The sequence below is a fragment of the Chroicocephalus ridibundus genome, chromosome 7 (assembly GCF_963924245.1).
Source record: "Chroicocephalus ridibundus chromosome 7, bChrRid1.1, whole genome shotgun sequence".
Lineage (NCBI taxonomy): Eukaryota > Metazoa > Chordata > Aves > Charadriiformes > Laridae > Chroicocephalus > Chroicocephalus ridibundus.
Genome location: NC_086290.1, coordinates 22495063 through 22518119, shown reverse-complemented (window position 1 = coordinate 22518119; position 23057 = coordinate 22495063). Strand labels below are relative to the sequence as shown.

Below are 23057 nucleotides of genomic sequence, written 5' to 3'. Positions count from 1 at the left end.
AGGCTGGGATTTCAGAGGCTGGCTCTTCTATTCCTAGCTGGAGAACCGTCAGGAAATAGCCGCTATACGAGGAGAGGAAAACTCTGCCTACCTGGAAAACGAGGTCATCAAAATTTCCTCCAAAAAGCCTCCGAAACGTCAGGAAAAGGACTTTGTGGAGTCACTGGTGTCAGGAAGGCTCCTGCATCCCCGGCTGGGAGTGTGAGCTCCCAGGCTCCGGGGTGTGCGGGGAGGAGCGGCCGGGAGCAGCAGGGGCGTCTCCAGCCCACTCCCTCTGCTCCCTCGCAGGATGGAACTGCCCTCCGTATTCCTCCTCCTCCTCCAAAATCAGGCAGAGCCTCATTTGTAGTAGCTGCGGACATCCACGGAGAGCCGCTGTGGGTCCACCGAGACCTCGGGCGGCGTCCTCCCACCCGCCCCTCTCCCAGGGCGGGTGCTGGGCTGCGGCGGGGTTGTCATCTTTGGAGCTGAAGGCATTTTTGTTTTAAACAAACTGGAAAAAGTCTAATTTTTCCATTATGAGAGGCTGCTTTTCGTAGTTGGCATTGCTGCCCTACATATTTATACCATCAAATAGTATTCCTCTTCCTTCCCCCCACCCCGTCCTCCTCCTCTTTCCATCCTAGTAACATGTCCTGAGTGGAACAAATAAAACAAGAACATTTCAAAAAAAGAGCAACTTGCACCTTAGCCTTTGCAAATATCCCAGTCTTGCTCAGAGTCATCCAAGTCTGAGTGTTACCTCTTTCTATTGATTCATTTCTTTGTTTCGGTTTTTGTGGTGTTGTGTTGCAGTGGGTTTGGGTTTTTTTGTTTTGTTTTGCTTTGTTTTTTAAAAATTTTTAATTTCACAGGCAACTTCTAGCTCTGCTAAATGAAAAATAGGGGCAAAAGTCCCAACAAAATATAGACAACAGCAATGACTTTCATTGCTGCTATCCCTTGAGCCATGACTTTCTGTCTCCAAACTTTTGCGTAAATGGACAGTGTGAAGGGAACAGAATCAGGGCACAGCTGCCAGACAAGGTAATCACAATGGGGAAACCCAATGCAATTTTAATTTCACTCTACTGACTCCCCAGTAGTTACAAAAGCAAAGGATTTGTCTCAAGAGTAATTAGAGTAAGCTGCTAACCCACCAGTCTTGACGTACAGGAACATATTGCTTAGGCTGTTTGTGTTTGCAAAAAACATCTGAACTGCCAGGTGAAAACAATAAACCCAAATCTGTGTAGCTGCTAGTGCTTAAAAAGGTACATTTCTGGAGTATCTTCTGTATCAGCAGCTTCACCAGGAGTACTCTGGTAGACTTGGCAGTGTTAGGTTTATAGTTGGACTCAATGATCTTAAAGTTCTTTTCCAACATAAACGATTTTACGATTCTATGATACACAAGCAGCACCTATAGGGACCTTAGCCATAAGCTAGAGTTCTACATGCCAGTTTCCCCATTCATCTCAAAGCTCTGTGACAGAAGCAGGATGAAGGTGCAGCTTCTGATGACAGTGATTTACTGAACAGTACGAGATGTCTAAGTAACGCATTCACCTTCCAGAAACCCAGCAAATACACCACATACCAGGCCATTTCTTTTGCCTACTTCACTGCTCTGTGCAAGGAAGGAAGAAGAAAACTACTTGATTTTGTGCTCTCCTCTATGACTCTGTATAGAGTTTCAAGTAAGAGAGTCAATCAGGCATGGATGGCTTATCATGGTTGTATCATTTACATCCCCTTGTAGACTTAAATGTGATTTATGGTGTGTTTAGTTGTTACTTTGTAAACTGTGTATCTGCTCCTTTTTTTTTTTTTTAACATCTGAGTTGTTGCCCCCAATAAAATGCAAGCTCCTAGTTTCAAATCACATACATACATCTGAAACAGCTTTGTGGGACTGCTGCGGTTCTCTGGAAAACAGCTACTGTAGTTTCTTTGTGTCTGCAATTGCATCCACCCTTCATGCGATTCCGAGATTACGCAGTGGCCTCCAAGGGTCTTGTTTTCTAAATATGTGAAAAGAACCAAAACTGAGGCCAAGATTGTTAAGTGCTTAGTGAAACTAATGAATTCTGGTCTTCAAATAATTGTAAGTATGCGGTTGATAATTGTAGCATTTTCAGTGACAACAAACAGAAGGATGGATTTTACGCTCTTTTGTATTTGCCATTTTCTGAAATTCTTGCTTCCTAACTCAATTCATACAAGGCATTTGTGTTCCTCCCCTGCAACAGGTAAATGCCTGCTCCTCTGAGGTTCAGGGTTGTAATTCTGCTGTTTGTCTTGCTGACTTCTCTCATCACCCTAAGTGCCACAGTCTGGTAGTCCCTGCAGACAAGGCTGCCTCCAGCCTTCTCATTTTCATCCAGTTCTTCCCCGTATTTAAGTAGAGGGTCCAAAAGAGCATCTCCCCTAGTTGGTTCATTCATCACCTCCATCATGAAATTGCCTTCAAACCATTCCAGAAGCCTTTTGTGGTGGTCATGCCCAGCCTCAATGCTCTCCTAGCAGATAGTGTGGTGGTTAAATCCACTCATGAGTAGCCAGACCTGTGGCTGTAAGGATTCCTCCAAGTGCCTAAAGAAAACTTCATCCACCTCCTGTTCTTCATCAGGTGGGCTGCAGCGGACACCTACTACAACACCACCTGTGCTGGTCCACACTTCCATCCTCACCATCCTATGTGTGGACACTGGGTGCAGGCATGGCTGGCTCTGAGACGTTCCCGTCAGGGCTTGCCTAGCCTCACCAGTACCCAGGAGAAGGCATCTGTTAAAGAAACAAAAGAAGAAAAACCATTTATTTTTCTCGATTAACCCAGGTGATGTACGTAAGTAACAGCCCCCCCTGTTTTGACATTCTTCAGTTGTGGTAAAATGAGACACAAAGGGGAATCTTTCTGAAGGAAAAAGCAAATGTTCATTTGATACCATATTTTAGCAATATTTCCTGTGATTTAGGCCATTAAGGCCAACTGCTCCAGGATGTTTAGAGATTCATGACAAATACTCAAGTGCAATCTGAGGCTTTGCATACTTTTTCCTATGTTAACTTTTAAGTCCCCTATGCTATTGCAGTTCTTATTTACTTACTTCCCTGCTTTTATATACAGCATTGGTGTGCTCATAAGTTGTTGTTTGCTAACACATAAGGAAGTACCCTTTGGAGTTTCTAGAATATTATTTTAAAGAGCTCCAAGGATTTCCCAACCTACAGCACTATTGAAGCCTTGCCAGATGCAGGCCCGTATCTGTGACCTTGTGTTTTTTTCCTAGAGCTCAAGATCCTTAGAGAATGATGATATCCCAGAGACACTACGTTGTTTAGATACAGTGGTGGGAAAAGGAGCGGTCAGAAATTGAGGTGGCAGTCCTCTATCTTCCAGCTGGTCCCAACCTGCACAGACTCCAGAGGAGCTTACAGGAGCCACCCTTAATGCTGCTAGGAGGGTATTAGCATGGTGCAGCATGCTTTTGTTGGTGGGCTGAGGGCCAGTTTTGGCTCTGCTCTGCATAGCAGAGGTTTTGTAGAGAGAGACCACCCAAGGGAACAGCATGCTCGTGACTCTCTGTCTCAGCCGCAGGTTACTCCTTGCCAAGGCTTTGCTCCTGCAGCCAGCTGTGAGCCTGCTTCTCCCCCATTTCTAATAATCCTCCCGAAGCATTTGTTCAGAACTCACTAGTGCAGAGACCCTTGCTCCAAGTTTTATTTCCCCTCTGCTCAAGACCTCCCTTCCCAGGACCAGTTTGAGTATGCAGGCTTGAAGAAACAGCAGGAATGTTCCGGGGGTCCTGTGCCAAGCTGCTCTTGCTGCACAATTTCTTAGGGTACAAAAGTTTGCCCTTTTGTAATTGAGGCCGTACTTATGAACTTGTTAATATTTTACCTTCAGTCGCTCAGTCCAGACTTATTGTCTAGAGTCAGCTTTTCTATAGTGCCCTGACGGCTCACCACTCCCGGAGCTGCTCCCTCCCAACAGGGTGAAAGCCCAGGGCTTCCAGCTGACCATTTCTGGTGTCTCCTTGCCACCGTGCAGTGGGTGGAAGAGCCACCTCGGGAGTTTCAATATGAGGGGAAGTGAGGGTGCCTGGGACTCACCCAGAGCTGCCAGGTAGCAGCAACACAAGATTGTAAGTGAACCCAGCAAGCAAAATATGGGTGGACAGAAAGCAGAGTGAGTGGGGAAAGGATGGACTGAAACCCTTTCTCCCAGCATACTTCCCCTTTTGCCAATTTCACAATCCTTGCTTTTTCTTTCTTTCATCTCTTACAGCACATTTTTTTCCACACAGCCAGTCAAGATGGTTGAGTCCCAAACCTCGTTGACTCATTGGGAAGAGCCTTTGCATAGTGAAGCAATTGCGTTCCAGCTCCCTGGCAAGGCAGGGCCTCAGAGAGGCAGCTGATGCCTCCGTGGTCTGCAGTACATGCTGGATAATCCCGAGCTATCTTTGCGGAGATTTCAAACCATCTTTAGTTTGGTAGCCCAGGGTAGGGAAAGAGTTAAAACACACAGTTTATGTCTTTGGAGCTTCGTGATGAAATACAGCAAGAGCAGAATGACCCAGCTGCATTTGTTTTATTTTCTTGTCACCAGAGAAACGAAAAGGAAAAACTTGCAGTGGTGTTTCCATGAAATTAAGAGAAAAAACCCGCATAGTTTATAGAGGAAACCTCATTCCTCTCCCCAGCCTTTTACCAGTGATGGTTCAAAAAAATGTACATTTTTAAACTTAGTCACATCCCGCCCCACCCACAGTCCTTAACACTATGTACAGACCTAAGAAAGACATTACAGTTTAATTCTTCTGCTGATGAACTTCTATCTAAACATTTGTTTTTTCACTGCTGGAGCCTGGAGGTACTGCCTCCCCATGAAATGACTACTCTGGCTAAGGTTACAAAAAAAAAATAGACTTTCTCTGTTAGATTTCAACTAACTGTATGAATAATATTCCCTTAAGACATACTCATTATATTGAACCATAAATCTACCGGGGGACAGTTTTGCAATGACTAATGGGTATAAATAGAAAGGAAAGGAATTAATTAGTGCCTTATCCTGGGAAAAGAGGGGGCTGAAAGGGATCAGATAGGGAAAAAAAGTCTTTCCTCTGAATGTGGAGGTACAGCATTGTGGGCTGCTGGGGAGGGAGGAGGCTGGCCCTGGTTGGAGTGACTTCCCTCAGGAGTCTGGTAGCCTGGCAAGGACACATTAAGGCTCAGCAATTGAGCTAATTTATTTGAAATTATAATCCTGTTTTTAATCCCAGCTTTGTCTCTCTGTAACCACACAGTTCTCCTGCTCCTGGTTCTTAAACAAATGTTTCCAACATCAACCCTTGTATGGAGCTGAATCCTTGGGACCAATTATGTGTAATTCTCATTTCCATGGGACCAGTAAAAAGGAATTAGAAAGAAAATATGAAAAAAAAAAAAACCCCAAACCTTGAAGCCAATGAAAGGCTTTTTACTGGCTTTAGGGACCCGTGATTCAGGTCCTAAATGACAATCTGTGACTTCAAGGCTGCAACTTGTAACCAAAGATGTTCACCAAGAGAAAGCATTAAGCTTAGTTTCTTGAAAAGCAGTAATCCTCACAAACCCCCAGGACATGGTGGGGGGGTCGCACTGAGAAATGAGCTTGGGATGCTTTAGCACATGGGTACAACAGTGTAGCAGTCAAATATGAGCCCAGGTCAATACTGAAGGCAGCAGGTAATATCTGCCAGCATAGCACCATCCTGGTACACTGGTAGCAGTATTTCCGAAACCACCTGAAAGAGGCTTGCCTTACCTTCCAGGAGCACAAAGCCGCTGAAAAGCCTTCCCTTGAGTCTTTTTCTGGCAACACAGTAAGCTTTTAATTTTTATCTTATAGAAGTTAAGGGAAAATATAATCCCTCCCTTTCTAAACCACAGGACCTTTTGGATGTAGGCAGCAAGGAGGCCAACAAGGGTCTAGAAGAGCATCTGATTGATGCTCGCATGAATCAAAGGATTGACAGTCAAGACACTGCATAGCTAAACAACAGCGAGTAAGAGTGAACAGTAGCATCTTCTGGATTTTCTGCAGTGGTAAGGAACTGTATCTAGCTACTCACTAACAACATTGCCCCCAAACTCTGTGGAAGACGAGTGCAGTCCAGGAGCGAGGGACTCATCGTGACCCCTTTCACGACCTGAATGCGGGGCCAAATTTGTCACAGGTTAAACTAACAATAATTTGCAAAAATTTTGCACAAATTTGCAATCACAATAATTTGCAAAATAATTTGCAAAACCAAAATTTTGCAGCTAATTCAAGTCTTGCTAACAGAGTATGCCACAGGCATACAGATGTGCTTCTGAACTGGAGACACAGAGACCTCTGAAGACTGCACCCACCTCAGCCACCGTGTCACAAGGCAAAAGCCCAGCATGTCTCCAGCCCTCCTTGGACTGACTTTATGTGCTGAGCCCTCCTGGGACTTGCTTTCCTCCACTGGAGTAGAGGCTGTGGGGTGCTGCCCTGCTCTCCAGACATCCCTGTGCCGGGGATCGTGGTGGGCAGCCACCCAGCTGCTGTTCCTCGGGTTGCAGAGTTTTTCCACTGCTCAATGGCTGTTGCTTTTCACATACTTGATATGAATCCAGGGAACCCTGTGCAGTTCTTCGGCCTGGGTCACGTACAGCAGAGCACTGCTTGTCTCCTTTTGGCGCTACACTTAACACCTCTTCTTCCCTTGTGCATGCTCAAATTTTTGCTCTAACACAAAATGTTAGCAGCCCTTGTTTCATTTGTAGCTATGAACTTGTAGCTATGTACACTCAAGAAATGCCTAATTCTGTGAGGAAGTTTCCTCCTGGCCAAATACAACATCGCAATAAAATTCCCCTCTACCATCAGGCGAACCTGCTACTACTGACAAGGAAAATGGTATTTGCACTGAGTGTAATAAAAATTTGAACAGGATTTTTATGCATGTAAGAAACGTAATATAATTAGATACATAATCAGTGTTAAGAAAAAGATTCTTATCTGAGTTGGTTTCAAAGGTCCTCCTACAAAATAAAACAGAAAAAAAACCCAAATCAGAAAATATGCTGCGTTATTAACTTGTATCCCTCTGAGATAAAACAAGCAAACACTCTGCAGAGCAAGATAGCATTACAGAGGTACAGGAGGAGGGAAATATTCCATCCTTTATTGGATCCTTTTTTATGATACCTTAAATCAGCCCAGTAGATCAGGGTCACAAGGAAGTTAAAATATTTTTGCCAGGGATGTGACATACTCTTTTACCAGGGTAACTGAACATCTGTGCTCTTCATTTGAGCATTGATGTGAGCCCAATCTCCAACATCAAATGAAATCATTTTGATCACATGCACACAATAAATAACATCTTATGTTTGTACTACTCATGCTTAAGACTGCCAGTGGAACTCGAATGCTTAGCTACAGTCAAAAGAGGCTTGAGATTTTCCAGCTTCAGTGTGTAATAAACAAAATTAACAGTGGGGAAATTAAAGTGCAGGCATGTACTCAGTCTTTTACATACAGTTCTTTGCCCTCCCTTCTGTCCCTCATCCACCTATACTTTGACAGCCTCCATCTACAAAGATAAAAATATAGAGAGAAGCAGAAATGAACAAGAAACTATGCATTATTTGTTTCTTTTATAATTACCTTCTTGGGCACAGAAATCAGATTTTCATTTTACATTGAGATTTTCCCTGCATTTCTCTGGCAGTCTAAACAGTCCTGAAATTGTTGACATTACCTACCCTGAGTGCCTTTTCACAGCACAGCATAACTAGTGTAACCACATTAAAAATGTGCGTTGCCATGAAGTGACAAAGGAAATTGTTTGTGCCTATCCTAAATTCACGGTAGCGATTGTGGCAGGCTCACCAGTCTGCTCACAGAAGAAGCTTCAATGCTTAACAGCTGAACCGTGTATGAGATCAGGCAAACGTGAGCATCCTTAAAAGCAGCCTGCTCATATTTGCACACCTTTCTGCCTTGCAAACGCAGAATTGGTGTCCTGTCTGCTCAGAACATCTCTGTCAGACATGAAAAAACCAGAAGATGCATCTGTGATCAAGATACAATCTAGCATAGCCCACCCTCAGGGAGGCACAAATACAAGCACAGTGAGAAAAAGCAAAGGGTGCTGGAAGAAGGAAATGGGTAAGGGAGGACTTACAGGATGTGCTGGAAATCCTGCGGTGAAATCAGTCACCCACATCCCTTCTGGAGAACCCACATAATTGAAGGCTGTAGGAGTGCTTGATAGAAAACCCCAGATCAGGGACAATTAAGTTCTCTGGGCCTCTCATCAAGAACACATGGATCCCATCAAGAGACCACGGCTTGGCCGGTGGTGAGCAGACATCTCCCTGGGAGAGGACTGGGGGCTGGCAGCGTCTGGCAACAGGAGACAGCAGGCAGCAGTTTGTTTTGGCAAGGCCTCCGTCATGTTTCATCTCTGTGAGCAAAAGCAAGCTTGTCTCTGGTCCAGGGTTCTGCTCTTGAAACCTTTGGGAAGAGGCAGGGGAGCATGGGAGGCGCCAGGTCTACTTTTACCCCTCTGCAGCCTTGATTGTAGATGCTGCAGCTGCCACAGAAACCTGTGTGGGCTCCCTGCCCACCATCAGTAAGAGCAGGGGCTGGTGCTGGCTGGTATGGAGCACACCAGAGAGCACCCGAACCAGAAACGCCAGTAAAGATTACAGCCTGGGTTTGCTACCTCTGAGCTACTGATATCTATGAGCAGCATCAGCCCCAGTTTCAATTGCATTAGGATGACTTAAGAGTCCTGCTTTCAGGGAAAGCATGTTTCCAGAACCGGGAGCTGCTTTCACGCAGCCTGAAGTCCACACTTCAGGGGAACACATATTTAAGGGATGTCGTTTGAATATACATTCATTACAAAGTCTTTTAACATCATCACAGCCTTAACATACACATGCTACAAGCTCTACCCTTCCTCCCAGACAATTCAGATGGACATGATAACGCTGTGTTCACGCACTCAGTAAACAACCCCCCTCAAAAGACCAAAATTAAGAAGGTTACAAGTGTAAACACATATACACGATAATCTCCACCCCTTGCCCCTGCGGAGCAGGGTACAAAGTTCACGCTGTAATAAACTCCATCCCTTGCCTGGGAACAGCCACCCCTGAAGATGACAGCAGCTTGAGTATTCATTCACCTATTGCAGACTTCACCTGCTGTCCCTGCACGGGGGTATCCCCTCTGCAGGAACAGCAGGATCGATCCGCTGCTCCACATATCCCTTCACTAGTCCCTCCCCTGCACAGGACACCACGGGCCCCAGCAGCCTGCTCTCATGAGACTTCAGCTGCATGCCACCAGCTCCAGTGTCCCAGCATCCACTGTAGCCACTGTAGGAGCACCTCCCCATTTCCCTGTCCCAAGTCTTGGGGTCCCCCTCTGGGGGGTCCCTCCCCCCCTCTCTGTCTGCTCCTGCAGCAGCTCTGGGGGAAGCCTCAGCACTGACTCCCAACCAGGATCCCCCACTAGTGCCCTTGTAGTGCTCATTGCATCCCCTAAGGCCATTGGTCAGACTCTCCAGTCCTGCCAAGAGGGAGCCAGCCCTGGACGCCCACACAGCAGAGCAGCACCCGTTTTCCCTGGGTCTGGCACTCGGCACAGCCCTGCTACGGCTCCTGGGCTCGTGCCTCTGGATCCTGCACATGGTGATGGTCCCAGCTCCGGGCCACTGGGGCAGAGGCTTGTAGCAGGACCCATCCCAGGTCTGTCTTCCCATCTGGGGAGAGTGCTACGGGGTGTGCCACTTCTCTGAGCTTCTTTCCTGTTCTTCTCTCTACCCAGGCGAAGAAAGGACTGGGTAGGACTCAAGCTTTTGAGGATGGGATAATGCACATGTTCTCTGTATCCTGAGACGCAGGTTGAGGGATGTTATGCCATGACTTGATGGTTTTAAATGGCTCCTGTCTTCTTCTCTTGAAGCTGTGTCATAACACAGGCCAGAAAACCAAGAGCTGTAGACAGGACTTCATCAACAGGGCCAGGCAATAACAACACATTTGTTCTTCCCACAGTGGCTCTCAGTTCATAGGAGCTGAATGCTTTGATTGTAAAGGAATCAGCTCTGCCAAAGATTAGGCTTTTTTGGTTGGAAAAATCGATGATCTGTTTTCAAAAGGCTTCTCCAGAAATCACATGTTTCTACAGAATATGCAGAACTGAGCCAAAGATTTGAAAGGAAACAATTCGGACATGGAGAAGTTATCCATAACCTGATGAAGAGGCAGCTGCCAGGTAAGTGCTCCGGTTTTTGCACCCTTTCTGCCTTGCTGAGGGGCAGGACTGGAGCCCCGCTCCACCTGCAGCCACCTCTGGCCTGGTTTTGCTGAGGGACATGCTTAATTTCCGCAAAAGTACTCCGAGTGGGAGTAAAAAAGCACGGGTTTTTCAGTGCCTGGCTGAAATCTGGCCTTAAATTAAAGATTAGTTATGTTTCCGATCTAGTGCCCTGGTTAAGGAAAATGATTTTTTTTTTTTTTTTCTCAGGGAATGGATCAGGGAATGGGGAACCAGTAAGCAAGATGAGGTGTGAGAGCAAGATGGGGGTGCCACATCCTAATGCTGTTCCACCAGAAGCTTCACCCCAGCCATCACAATAAGCTCACAGCAGGCACATGCCTTTTCCAGCTCAGGTCACGACTCTGTTTTATCTGCCCTAAAGCTCTTCATAAGCTGGGAATGCTTTTTTTCCATAGGCTTGCTGGAGCACACTGCAATGTAAACCTGCACGTCTGTAATGCATGGAGGAAACATGGATTCCACATGCTGTCTCTTTCTCTCTAACTGGATCCTCTCTTCCTGGAGGCCAACAAGGTGTATTCAGGAGCTATGGCTCTGGGAAGAGGATGGGCACGGCCCCGAGGGTCTCCAGCACAGCTTGCTCATGTGGTCGCCCCTTCTCCAATGTCCCTGGCAGGACCAGGCACAGCAACCAGCTGCTAGCAGGGACAACCTGGTCAAATGGCTGCAACTTTCTCCTTCACAGCATATCTGAGCCCTGGGCAAGGAAAATATTGACAACCACAGTGACATCAGTGCTCTTGCCACCAGACAGGCACAGCACCCACTTCTGGCCAAAATGATCCCTATTGAATCCCTTGAGCATCCTGGATGGTGTGCTTCTGTAAGAGATACTTGAAATGCAAGGTATAAATACACACAGCTGGTTTCTTCTGGTATAAACGTTTCTCCTGATTTAAAGGTTTACATCTCCCAATGCAAAGGTTTCTCCCCTTTTGCAGACTTCCCATCTGTGTGGCAATTGGAGGCAAAGGGAAATAAAAATCGCAGCCATAAATGGAAACATTTGCAAAGGAAAGGGGGTAAGACCAGCTGCCAAGCTACAGTTACTGAAGTATGACTAAGCAGCAAAATCAGCACAAGATACTGTACTTTCTGCAAGCTGCTGCCCTTTCACACAGACAAAACCCATGCACATCCCCCAGCCACTCCCCCACCGTCCCCAGCTAGAGTTTGGTAACCAGAAACACAAAGACGCTGGGAGCTAGTAAGCAACAGGGTGCTTGGCTCCTGAAGCTGGGCTCCGGGTGCTCTGCAGCAGGCATGGTTGCAAATCCAGCAAGATTACCTTGAAGTAAAAAGTCAGGAACCATTTCAGTTTATAAACCTTACCCCCCACTTTCTGAAGAGGGTAGAAGATCCCTCTTTAATTTTCCTCTGCCTCATGTAATGCCTTAGGATTGTGGAATGCTTTCCTCCGTAACCCTCATTAGCCCAGGGACCTGCAGGGAGGCAGAGCAGATGACTTTCTGTTGCCTCTGGTAAGAAGGGGACCAGCAGAATCACAGCTGAATGGTTGAGGCTGGCAGACACCTCTTCAGATCATCCAGTCCAGCCCCCCAGCTCAAGCAGAGTCAGCTGAAGTCAGCTGCCCAGGACAGTGTCCAGTTGGGTTTTGAGTATCTCCACAGATGGAGACTACACAACCTCTTTGGGCAACCGGTTCCAGCGTCTGACAACCCTCACAGTAAAAAAAACCTGTTTACTTGTGTTCAGGTGGAGTTTTGTGTGTTTCATTTTGTGCCTGTTGCCTCTTGTCCTGCCACTGGGCACCACTTCTTCATTACTTCCCATAAGGTGTTTATACACGTGGAAAACATCCTCCAGGTCTGAACAGTCCCAGCTCTCTCAGCCTCTCCCTTTTAGGAGAGATGTTCCAATCCCTTCATCATCTTGATGGCCCTTTGTTGGACCTTCTCCAGTACGCCCATCTTTCTCTTGTCCTGGGGAACCTGACACTGGACCCAGCTCTCCGGTACTGAGCCAGAGGTGAAGGATCACCTCCCTTGACCTGCCAGCAGCACTCCTCCTAAAGCAGCCCAAGATCCTGTTGGCCTTCTTGGCTGCAAGGGCACATTGCTGGCTCATGTTCAATTACAGAACTCATCACATCATGTTGGGCAACTTTAAAGTCAGAACTGGTATGAATTTCATGACATAGACCTAATTCTGCTAGAAACCATCCAGATTGGGAAAGAACATGAGCAAAAATATTCAGATAGAAAAATTATTTTGAATTCAGCAGTGAGCTCCTTACAACGTCCTACTAAAATCACTTGTTTACTAAATTTCTCTTAATGTACCAGTAAGAACTATCAGGCCCCTATTAACTGAATGATTATTTAACATATAGCACTACATTTCAAGAGTTTTAATGGAATTAAAGTGACTTATTGGACTGTTTTGATGAAAATTTCCTGGAAAAAATGTGCAAAGTAACAAATCTGTTTTTAGTAATGCAGCACATATGTCCTCTCCAGTGGCTAACAAGCACTTGTTTAAGTGCAATAAGAAAACAGTGTTTGTGGGTCAACTGAGTTCTTCAGTTCCAATTTCGCAACTGCGCAGTGAACACATGCCTCTAATTTGGCTATCAAAATCACTGGAGTGTAAAAAACCTGGAGACACAGTGATTGCAGGCTTGATTCAACTATCTGAGTTTATGAAAAATTACACAAAACCACATGATAACACCGTACAAGAGCTGAACGGCAGTGTCTACTCTTGGGATCGTAAGCAGCTGTGCATTTCTGAAACAGTCACCGTGGCCCCCTTCATAACCGGTGGAGGGAAATAGGACTTCTATGGACCAGTTTGTCACCCTCTGACCTGTCTGATAGGATTCTTGTTAATTTTACTTCAGACAGGCTTATTTCTTGTCCCTGCTATGAAGAGTCCTAAATGATTGGCTTAGACTAAGGTGTCTTCACCGAAGATAGATGAAGTTGTAGGAAATAAATACCTCCACAAAAGACCTATAAAAGAAGGCATCTGGCCTGGCAGTGAGGTACAGGATTCAGCCAGTATAGGCATCTCAGTAGGATGCTCCCATGCTTCATGCACAATGGGGAGAGAGCAGAAATTATTAAGCCAGAAGTATATCTGAACAGGAGCTTGACTTTTTTGTGTGTCACTGCCTTTGCCTTGTGTCCACTGTGCACTCAGGATGGTTTTCACAGAATCTCTTGCGCATGGAAATCAAGGGAGAGAGGTTCAGTTCCCATATCTCCTACAGTTTTTAGGTTGAGCAAACAATTCCTTTGTTTTGCAAGACCCCACCAACAAAAGAGCTCTCAAAATATTTTTCTAGCTCTTGTCTCTACCTATTAACCCACCAGACATCACAAGCAAAAAATACGCAAACAGCTTTGTTAACCACCTTGTTTAAAGTATCTTCTGGCATTACCTGTAAACCAGGCACAAGACAGTCAGAAACTGATCTTGTGATTTCAAAGCAGAAGTGTTTGAATTGTGCGATGCCTTCCTGATGCCATACAGATATGACATGGTCATATCTGTCTTTGCTATGCAGGCCAGACACTGCTGTTTTAGAGTTTCTCGCACTAAATTGCCTTCTCCTGAGAATTCCCTTCCCTACACCGAAGAGGATACAGAAAAGCTTCCCAGATAGATAGCACACTTTCTGCCTTCCATGCTTGAGTGGTGCCTGTCTAGCAGCCAGCCTGAGTCTACCAGAACACCCACACAGCAGCCTGTCATCAACTGGATGAGGCAGCCCCTGGGGTGCGGCAATGTCTATATTCTGCATAAAGAATGCCATGGTTGACTCCCCCTTCAGTCATGCAGCATCTACCAGCAGAGTATTTCTTGGCTATGTCTTGCCACATGCATGAGGGTCTTCCCAGGCCTTGCGCAGAACATACAACAATGTGAATCCAAGCGACCCTGAATTTACAGGAAATCCCAAATCCTCTTGTGACTATGAAGAGTGGAGCCACTCAATTTGGGTTTGATAGCAATAAATTCCCAGTACCCACCCACTTGCATAGAAAGGGGATAGTGTGGGCTAGATGATGAGACATCAACTGAAACTGGAAGCTGCGGGGACCCTGAGAACCTTGGCCAGATGGCACAAGCTTGAACCATGTGTGGCCTCAGAGCAATATTACCATCTTTGCAAGCAGCCCTCCTCCTGCACCATGGGAAGCATGTGGTCTTCCAAGACCTAGCATGGGTCTTCCCACGGGATGTGACCTGTGAGACCCAATGTCATGGTTTGGGCCAGACTGGCCACTGAGATGAAAGACGGGTGCTCTCCCCCACCTCTCCCTGAAGGGAGAGGATGAAGACAGAGAAAGAGACTTATGAGTTTAAAAGTAACCAAACTAATTAAATATTAATAAAATAATAAAAATAAAATAATTAAATATATACAATATATATAAAACCAGTATTGAGCTCCCAGGATGACAATCATGTCACCGACAGGCACAGGGAGAGTCCCAGACTGGACTCAGGGATGGATGGGAACTGGATTCTGTATCTGGATTGAGGAACACAGGGATCGGGATCAAGGGCAGACAGAGTCCTCCTTGGACTCCAGGCATTGAAGAAAAAGGGCTGGCCCTTTCATCTCTCAGCTTTTATACTGAGCATGATGCCGATGGGATGGTTTTGGTTTGGTCAGTTTTGGGTCGTCTGTCCTTGTCCACTCCTCTGCACAGGTGCAACCCCTCTACGTTTTTCCGCTTCTGACCCTCAAACGGGGCAAATTAAAATGGGACAAAGTTAGCTGACCTTGATTCCTATAGCAATAAGTAGGAGTCTCTCTGCATACCGTTCCTTGGAATAAATTATAAACAATCAGGTCTTACTGCTCTGGTAGCGAACAGTGCCTGAACAGTGTACTGCTGATTTCAGAGACTTCAGTTAGTTAGGAGGGGCTTAACTGAAAAGTAAAATTACTGAACAGAAAACTGGTTCTGTTTTATCTCAAACCAGGACGCCCAGGAATGTTGCAGAGGGAAATTTATGCAAGGCTAGTCTGCTCCTGCCTTGCTTTGCAAGGTAGTAAATGACACTTTCAGCAAGACCCCATTGTGCCCTGGGGGCAGCGTTCAGGTCACACCCCAGGCTGCTGTTGGGATGGCTGTTTTCAAGTGTAGTAATCTGCCGCATGTTCTCATTTCACCCACACGCCAGACCCCTTTTGACACACTTTTCAAAGGAGCTGCGGAGCTCCAGATGGAACTCATCCAGCTGCCCTCGGCTGTGTCTTGTTAAGTACGTGCCCAGCACTTCCACATTAGGCTCTCGGAGCCAGAATAAACTGCAGTCTGCTGCTTGCGGACCGAGCTTTATCCGGGACAGGCTTGCCCTAGAAAAGCAACATGCTGGTTTTACAAGCTGCCTTTGAAAAATCTCTAGTACTTCAGGTCCTGTGGAAAATACGGTATGTGACTGTGTTTAGTTCTCACATTAACCAAGACATAATTTTATATGCAGGGATGATTTTATCACCAGAGGTACTATCAGAGATCCAGAGCCCTCAGAAACACTCCGGGCTGAATTTCCCATTTACGTAGAAATAAGTACAACTCAGATGAAGGAGTGAATGCTTTGTGGCTCCTGAGGGTTTGGATTCTTTTAGGGCAAGAGAGGGATTTGCAGGGATTTCAGAAGCTATAGACCAGCACTTCGAGTTAATATCCGTGTTTATGAAGATTTGAACTTCTTTCTAGAACTGAGCCAGGAACAAAACACCAGCCAGGCTCTGACAGTTACGCCTTTCCCCCATGGTTTTGAAGCAGTGAAAAACTGCGGGATCTACGTGCTGGCCTTGCATGCTTATTCCTACACTGTTTGCTTTCCCTTAAGCCATGAAAAATACTAGTCGAGGGGTATGGGATTTGATTGTTGGGGCAGAAGAAAAGAGAGACAGAGCAAAACTTTAGAGGTAAACTTTGTATCATGTTTAGGATCTTTAGGATTACATTACACTAGATTTGTGCCATGTAGAAAAGCCTGCTTTCAAAATGAGGTGCGCCAGACCCACGTAGCCTGCAGCCTGCCCTTCCGCTGATGCTCCACATCAGAGTCTCAGGCCAGGACGAGGGCAGTAGCAGCACAGGCAAAGGGGGCTGCGGGCTGCAGGCAAGGACCTCCTGCTAGGGCTAGCCAGCGTCTGCGCTGGATGTGCCTTGAACGTGGTACAAGGTCATGCAATGTGGGGCTAGGTATCTGACACCTGATTTGGTTCAGTCTGACTGCAAGAGATGCATTTGTGACATTGCAGAAATCCCTTTCTGGCTTACATCAGCGTCTGAGGTTTAATACGCCAGTAGGAGTTAATCCCCCAGTCCTAACACGAGAAAAGCTTATTTCTGGAAAGCTGGAAGAACATCAAAGAGCCCGTACCCCCCATGCAAAGGGCAAGGAGGGATTAACAACAAACTAGTGATATTCAGCCTGGCAGCCAACAGGGAGCATCCTCAGTGAAAGTAAAAAATGCAGTAGCAGGGATAATCCTGAGATCATCCCAGGAAAGGATAGGCTCTTCCAGGGAGGGAGCTTGAAAGAAAAGGTTTGGTAAGATGAGGGTCTTTGTCCTCCCACCACAGATGCTGGATGAGGTCAGGGTAGGTAGCTGCCAGTGCCTGTCCCAGTCAGTCTATGAAACACATAAATCTGCTTTGATATTTCATTTTACATCTCCCTGAGGGGTCAGAGTACAAACTGGTATGCTTAGGAAGGACAAGTCCTGGTCAGTGCCTGAAATTACTGTGAGGCTTTGGGGGCTCTCACGTGCTGATGTAAAAACTGTTGTAGGCGCGTATATTTTGTTTCTTTTCATGCAGAGTTCGTCCTCTTTGCAGAGGCTTTTGGGGCCATTGGGAGCCATGCTCCATACTGTAGCAGCCTGTGGTCCTTCCCCCGTGGGACACAGCCCCAGCAGGAGACCATGCCCTCGTGGCGGGGAGGGAGCACTGGGAGACATGGGTCATTGCAAAGCTGAAACATCAGGCTGGCTGTTTTGATACCAAGTGATTCAGGAAGCACAAAGTCCACTGATGGCTTTTGATCCTTGGCTTCTGGGCTCCACCATCCCTGCGCGCTGCTGCAGCAGCCAGGTTCACCTGCACATCGCAGTGCGCATCTGAGGGATGTGGGTACCGCAAGGTATGGCAGGCTGTCTCTCCTCCTTAGTTTGTTTCTGTGGAAGGATGCCATTTGTTTTCCTTTGTCAAGCATCTCCAGGCCGCACCTCTGTGACTGGGAGCTCTCTGAGGCCCATATTTTCCAGGATAACAGGTCAGATTTCAAATTTCAGCTGCAGTAATGATTTGCTGCTGGCTGGCATAAGCTTGTTGATGAAGATGGCTAACTCTGAGCATGTTCTACGGATCCATATGTAAACCAGAGGTTACCTTCCACAAAGGTTGTTTCAAAGGTGCCTGTATACAACAATTTGTGCCTTAATCCCTTCCTAGTCTCGAGGACAGCTGTGCAAAACAAATGTCTCGAGGTTCTCTTGTCAGAACTCTAGTTTGGGTTATTAATTGGCTCTGTGGGGGCTCAGAAAGGTTTTGCCCTGTCCCTCCAATACCTTAATGATGGGTAGAAGTCTCAAAATTAAGTAATCATTGTGTAACTAACCTGTGGGCCAAATGGCAAAGAAAGGTCATCCATGCTGGGTGTTTGACAACATTTGAAAACAACCTCAAATAGACCCAGGAGTAAGGGGACCCCCACTGCCATCAGACCCCTTACCAGTTTGGAGAAGTTTTTCCAGATTGCTGTTGTGATGACCATGCCTGCTACGAGGACCTTATCCATAGGTGCCATGGCTGGGAACAAGCCTCTGGACTTTTTGCCATAGCCTTACCTTCGAGTGCTCCCACAGGCTTCTGGCGCAGCGACCAAGAATCGTGTGTTCAGGTCATGAGAGAAAGAAGAAAATACAAATAAGAGATCTCAGCTGCTAAATGAATCTGTAAGGGAGGGAGGAACATGATCTCTGTGGAGACGACAAGGAGTAACAGGTTTAACAGCAGCAGGGGGTACTTAGGCTGGACACTAGGACACGTTCTCTAGAAGTTGCACCAGCTCCATTATTTGCAGCACTGTAAGTAGCAGCAGTGATTTGCACTAGAACAGACTGTCTGCAGACATAGCAAAGCCTCTATGTTCAGAGCAATTTAGGGCTGGACAAACACCCATCTGACAGGGGAACAAATATGCAGCCTGTGGGCTAAAACATACCTTTAAGGTAAAAAACGGGCTTAATGACCTCTTCATGCCTTATTTCTCAGTGCTTCAGTGTCTAAAGAAACCTAAGTTTGATGATGCAGCATCTTTTATTTGGCCAGCAGATTATGGAAAAAAAAAATAATCTGTTTTTTAGACAGGCTTAAGTTCATGGCTATGCCAGGACTGCTACAGCGTACACTCTGTGCAGTAAAATCAGATGATGTTGTAAAAATAGATGTCCCCCAAAGTTTCTTGCATAGTTTTTCCCCACTAGAAAACTCACCTCATTTCAAGAAACAGTTTATCTCCCAAGACCTTTGAAGTCACTGAGAACAAAGTGCCATAAACAAAAGTGAAGAAAAAAGAACAAAAAATTTTCTCCAGAAGCACGACAGGTAGGATGGTGTAGGATGCGCCTGCATTGCCTCCAGCTTCTTTTATTTCATTCTATTTTCCCGTTTGATATATTACCATCAAGAAGAGATACCCCAGCTGTGTTTTCATTTGGTTCAGCAGCTTGGGTGTTAAACTCTAGCATTTTCACAGAGATGACAAAGCCGAGAAGTGTTTCTTGTGGGTGTCTGCAACAACGTATGGGACCAGGAACGCTGCCCTGCTGAGATGGTGGGCAGGTGGAAGGGCTGCAGCGATATTTCATGGGGACGAGTCTCTCCACACATTCCCAGTCCTCTCTGGAAATGCCATGTCATTGTCTCAGGGTTCTCCTGTGAGCACCTCTGTAGTTTCTATGTCTGACAGGGATGACCTCATGTGTAAGAAGCTATTTAAATGAAACAAGAAAAACAAAAAAAATAGAAATTAGCATCGATTGCTCAGTTCAGAAGTATATCAACAGTCCTCTCAACTTCTTGGTGAGGCAACTGCTGGGCCACCTGCCTGCAGCTTTCCTCCTGCTACACATCCTCCAGAGCTCTCTGCTGCCAGAGGTCCCAGGAGCTCTGCCACAGCATGCCGGGGGCAACCCAGGAACTGGGCTGATGCAACATAAGCTTTCTGCAGAAAAGCATGGAAAGCAGACACTCTGGACCCAGCTATATCCCCTGACAGACAGTGAAGAGAAATTTTGAGGGGGAAGGCCCTGGAAGAGCATGCTTGTTGCATGTGGGCTTAGATAAGGGCAACCAAAGAAGACACTGTTAAGTGTAGATCTAAAAATTCATTGTTTGTCTAATTAACATCTTAGCCTAACTAGAATACAAGAGCTGATTTAGTCTGGTTATTTTATAGGTACCTATACTCTAAATGACTTAACTATTGATAGGAATTAGCAAAACCTAAAATTGTTATATACATATCTCCCAGAGATACGGTATGCAGCGTGCTTTGGTGATGCTCCCCTATATGGAGCATCTATTGGACAACACTACTGGAGGCCATCAGCTTCTCAAATCCTTTACTTGGAGAAGTGTGATGATGACTGTGGGAAAGTAATGGAAGATCAGCGAGGAGGACTGTAAACACGCTCACGTAACTTACACCTGGGGTGCTGGGAAACACATATTCACACTAATTGTTGTTCAGTCTTATGTGCTTGCAAGCAGAACACCTGCACTTAGATAACATAAGTCTGCTAAGGACTCAAGGACACCTTATCTGCCGCTTGAGAATCCTGCCCTCTTGTTGAAGAAGATCAAAGCACAGTGGGAAAACTATGCCTGCTCCAACCCTTGAGATACTGGCAAGAACAGGGAGTCTGAGCGCGCTCTCACTCTCTTGCTAACAAGGGCTCTTTGCCTTTCATCCGTGGTTTTGTGGTTGTTCCTGCATCCTGCCTGCACCAGTTCACACAATGACAGTGCGTGTTCAGGGGGAGGGGATCGTCTTCCTCCATGGTCTTGAGTTTGCTCAGAATTATTTCTGTGTGTCAACCTTGTCTTTCTTAATGGATTACAGTCTTTCCTCTGCAGTTTGCCCACAAGCTGACGTACACCATGATTCTTTCTTCTTATACAATATGATTTCTTTTAAGGGGGAGATCCATGCAATCGGACAAAATAATGCAAATCTTAAACTGAGACACATTTGGGAATAATAGAGTTAAAACAAACCACAAATGCCAGGATAGCAAGAGGCATTTGAACATTCAGTTATTCTGCTGTTACAGCTAGGAGAGGCTAGACAATGGACCTCTGCTCCTTGAGAAAACAGTAGGCACAGGAAAGGCTCTTAAATAATTTTGAAAATGGAGTTCAAAATCATCCTAGAGCAGCTATTTATTGTTACACAGCTTGAGGTCTAGCACTAACATCGTCAACAGCAATTTGGCTGGGTTACAGGGCTGTAAGCTGGGGGAAGAGTTGCCCTGGCAGTCCTGTGGTCTCCAGGAGTCCTGTGCTGTCCAGGGCAGTGCCTCTGGGGAATGGAGCTGCCCAGGGGTGTGGAAATAGTGGTCATGATGCTACCATGCCTTCCCATCGGTGGTGGGAGCAGGCACTGACAACAGTGCAGGGAAATGACGTGGACCTCAGGGCTGTAAAGGTACACCACAGGGTGCCAGGCAGGGCCTCACGCCATACTTGATGCCCATGGAGAAACAATAACCAGGGCAATCAACTAATCTGCAGACCTGCTCCAGAGCTGCAGCCACAAAGCTGGATAGGTCTGGACAGATGATCGGTGCCAGTGGGCAGGTGTAGCTGAGCCTCTTGTTGCTTTGCAATCGCAAGCAGTCTTATGTTCTCATTTACAAGAGCTAACTGGGCAGGGTATTCATCTCTCACTTATCAGTTCACCTCTCTTTTATCGCATTTTGCTCTGTCCTCTAGGATTGCAGTCCCACAGTATTGTCCCAGCCTGTTGCATTGTTGAATTTTGCATTGCTTGTAAGGTCCGTGTTCTAGGACTCCTACCACATTGGTAAAGTGGCCTCAGTGATTGCCCCTTTCCCCAGCCACCACCTTCCCATGAAGGGCTGTGAATCAGCACTGCCTCAAATGAGGAGAATTTAGTCGGAGGAAAACAGAGAAATGTGGCCCAAATTCTGTTGTTGTTACATAAACCGCCTTGCTGAACATCTGGAGAACATCTGAAGTTTAACAAAGCAGGCCCGCAGGCAGAAGCATTTTTGACCTTCCCTGTAATGTAAGCATAAAAATTGAGACTGAAAAGAGGGGAGTAAATATAACCAGAAATGGAAGACAAAATGGGTCCAGCATATCAGGGCCCACTTTGGCCCAAACACCCGACAAGGGCTCCGGCGATCCTGCCTGGACAGGGCAGCAGTGTGGGGAGAGACAAGGCAGCACGCCTAAGCACAAGGCATTGCGCATTGCTGAAAAATACCTGCTGGTCTGTGTCTTCTGGGGAAGACAGCTCTTCACCGGACTCTGTTTAAAACTGTGTCTCTTCTGGGCAAACTGGAATTTAAAGGGAATGTTTAGATTTTTCTCCTGGGCAAAACTGACAGACACTCCAGAACTGAGGCTTGGAAACTGACAATTTCTGCTGGTCTGGGATTTTCTTCCCCTTTCAGTAAGGGGAAAAAGCAAGGGCATGGTTGGGGTGGGGCTGAGGGTGGGTGGCTGTAGGGCAGAGGAGGGGAGAGAGCACACAGAAGCAGGAAAAATCCCTCCTGCCATCTGCTTTTTTAGCAAAAAGTTATAAACCAGCCCAAAGACAGAGAGAGCTTTCTCCAGGTGTCTTTTGCATCCCTGCATTTGACATGTCCCAGCTGGGGTGTGAGGAGGGCATACCACCAGGAGGGTGCAGGACCTGTGTGGGAGGGGGCAGCCCCTTTTCCCACCCCCTCCCTTACTGGCAGCGCTGCATCCTGCCAGCTGGGCAGCCGTAGCAGTAGGTGTGTAACCCAGGGGCTTGTCTGTGTCATGTTCCCTTCCTTCATGGATGATTCACGATGAGGATTGAAGTGGGCCGTTAAGAAATATTTCTCTGGCTGCAACAATTACTGCCTTTATTAGGGCAGACGTGAAGGCATTTTTTCCTAACTTTCTGTGGAGAGGAGAGTGGGACATCTGATACAAACTGCAGCCACCGGCGGAGCCTCCCCAGAGGTGCTCCTCAGACTTTCCAGCTGTGAGTGAGGTGTCCCTGGCACTGCGGGACAGCCAGGGAGCTCAACAAGCATCTCAACTGAAATGCTTGGCCAGGAGAGAGCATGACTAAGAGGAGAACATGAGATAAGGGTGAAGCAAGGCAGTGCCCATTACAGAAATGGGACATGAATGTGGTCCACTGTCTGAGGAGAAAGTGACTGTGCATGCATCCACAGTGAAAGGCTGCAACAAGCCCCTGGGACGTACCTGTATGGCCTGGAACCTTCCCCAAAGACAGGCACCTTTTAGAGCTGTCTTAGGCTGTAAAACAAACTTTTGGGCAGCACTGAGCTTGGCAAAGCTGGATGAGATGTTTGAGGTCTCCACCACTAGCCCTGTCTGCAGATCAGCTCCCCCACATGCCCAGAAAATGAGGTACTAAGGAGGGATGCTGAACATAAGCAGAAAGCAAA

General features: G+C 46.5%; 1 protein-coding gene across 2 annotated transcripts in view; it reads right to left on the bottom strand.

Annotated features, from left to right (window-relative positions):
* Nucleotides 1-294, bottom strand: part of COL6A2 (collagen type VI alpha 2 chain) — a 29148-nt gene extending 28854 nt beyond the window's left edge. For both annotated transcript variants that reach the window (XM_063340884.1, XM_063340886.1), the window contains exon 1: nucleotides 92-294. The gene's annotated coding sequence lies outside the window, so the exon portion shown is untranslated. The remainder of the gene's footprint in view (nucleotides 1-91) is intronic.
* Between the last annotated feature and the right edge of the window lie 22763 nt (nucleotides 295-23057).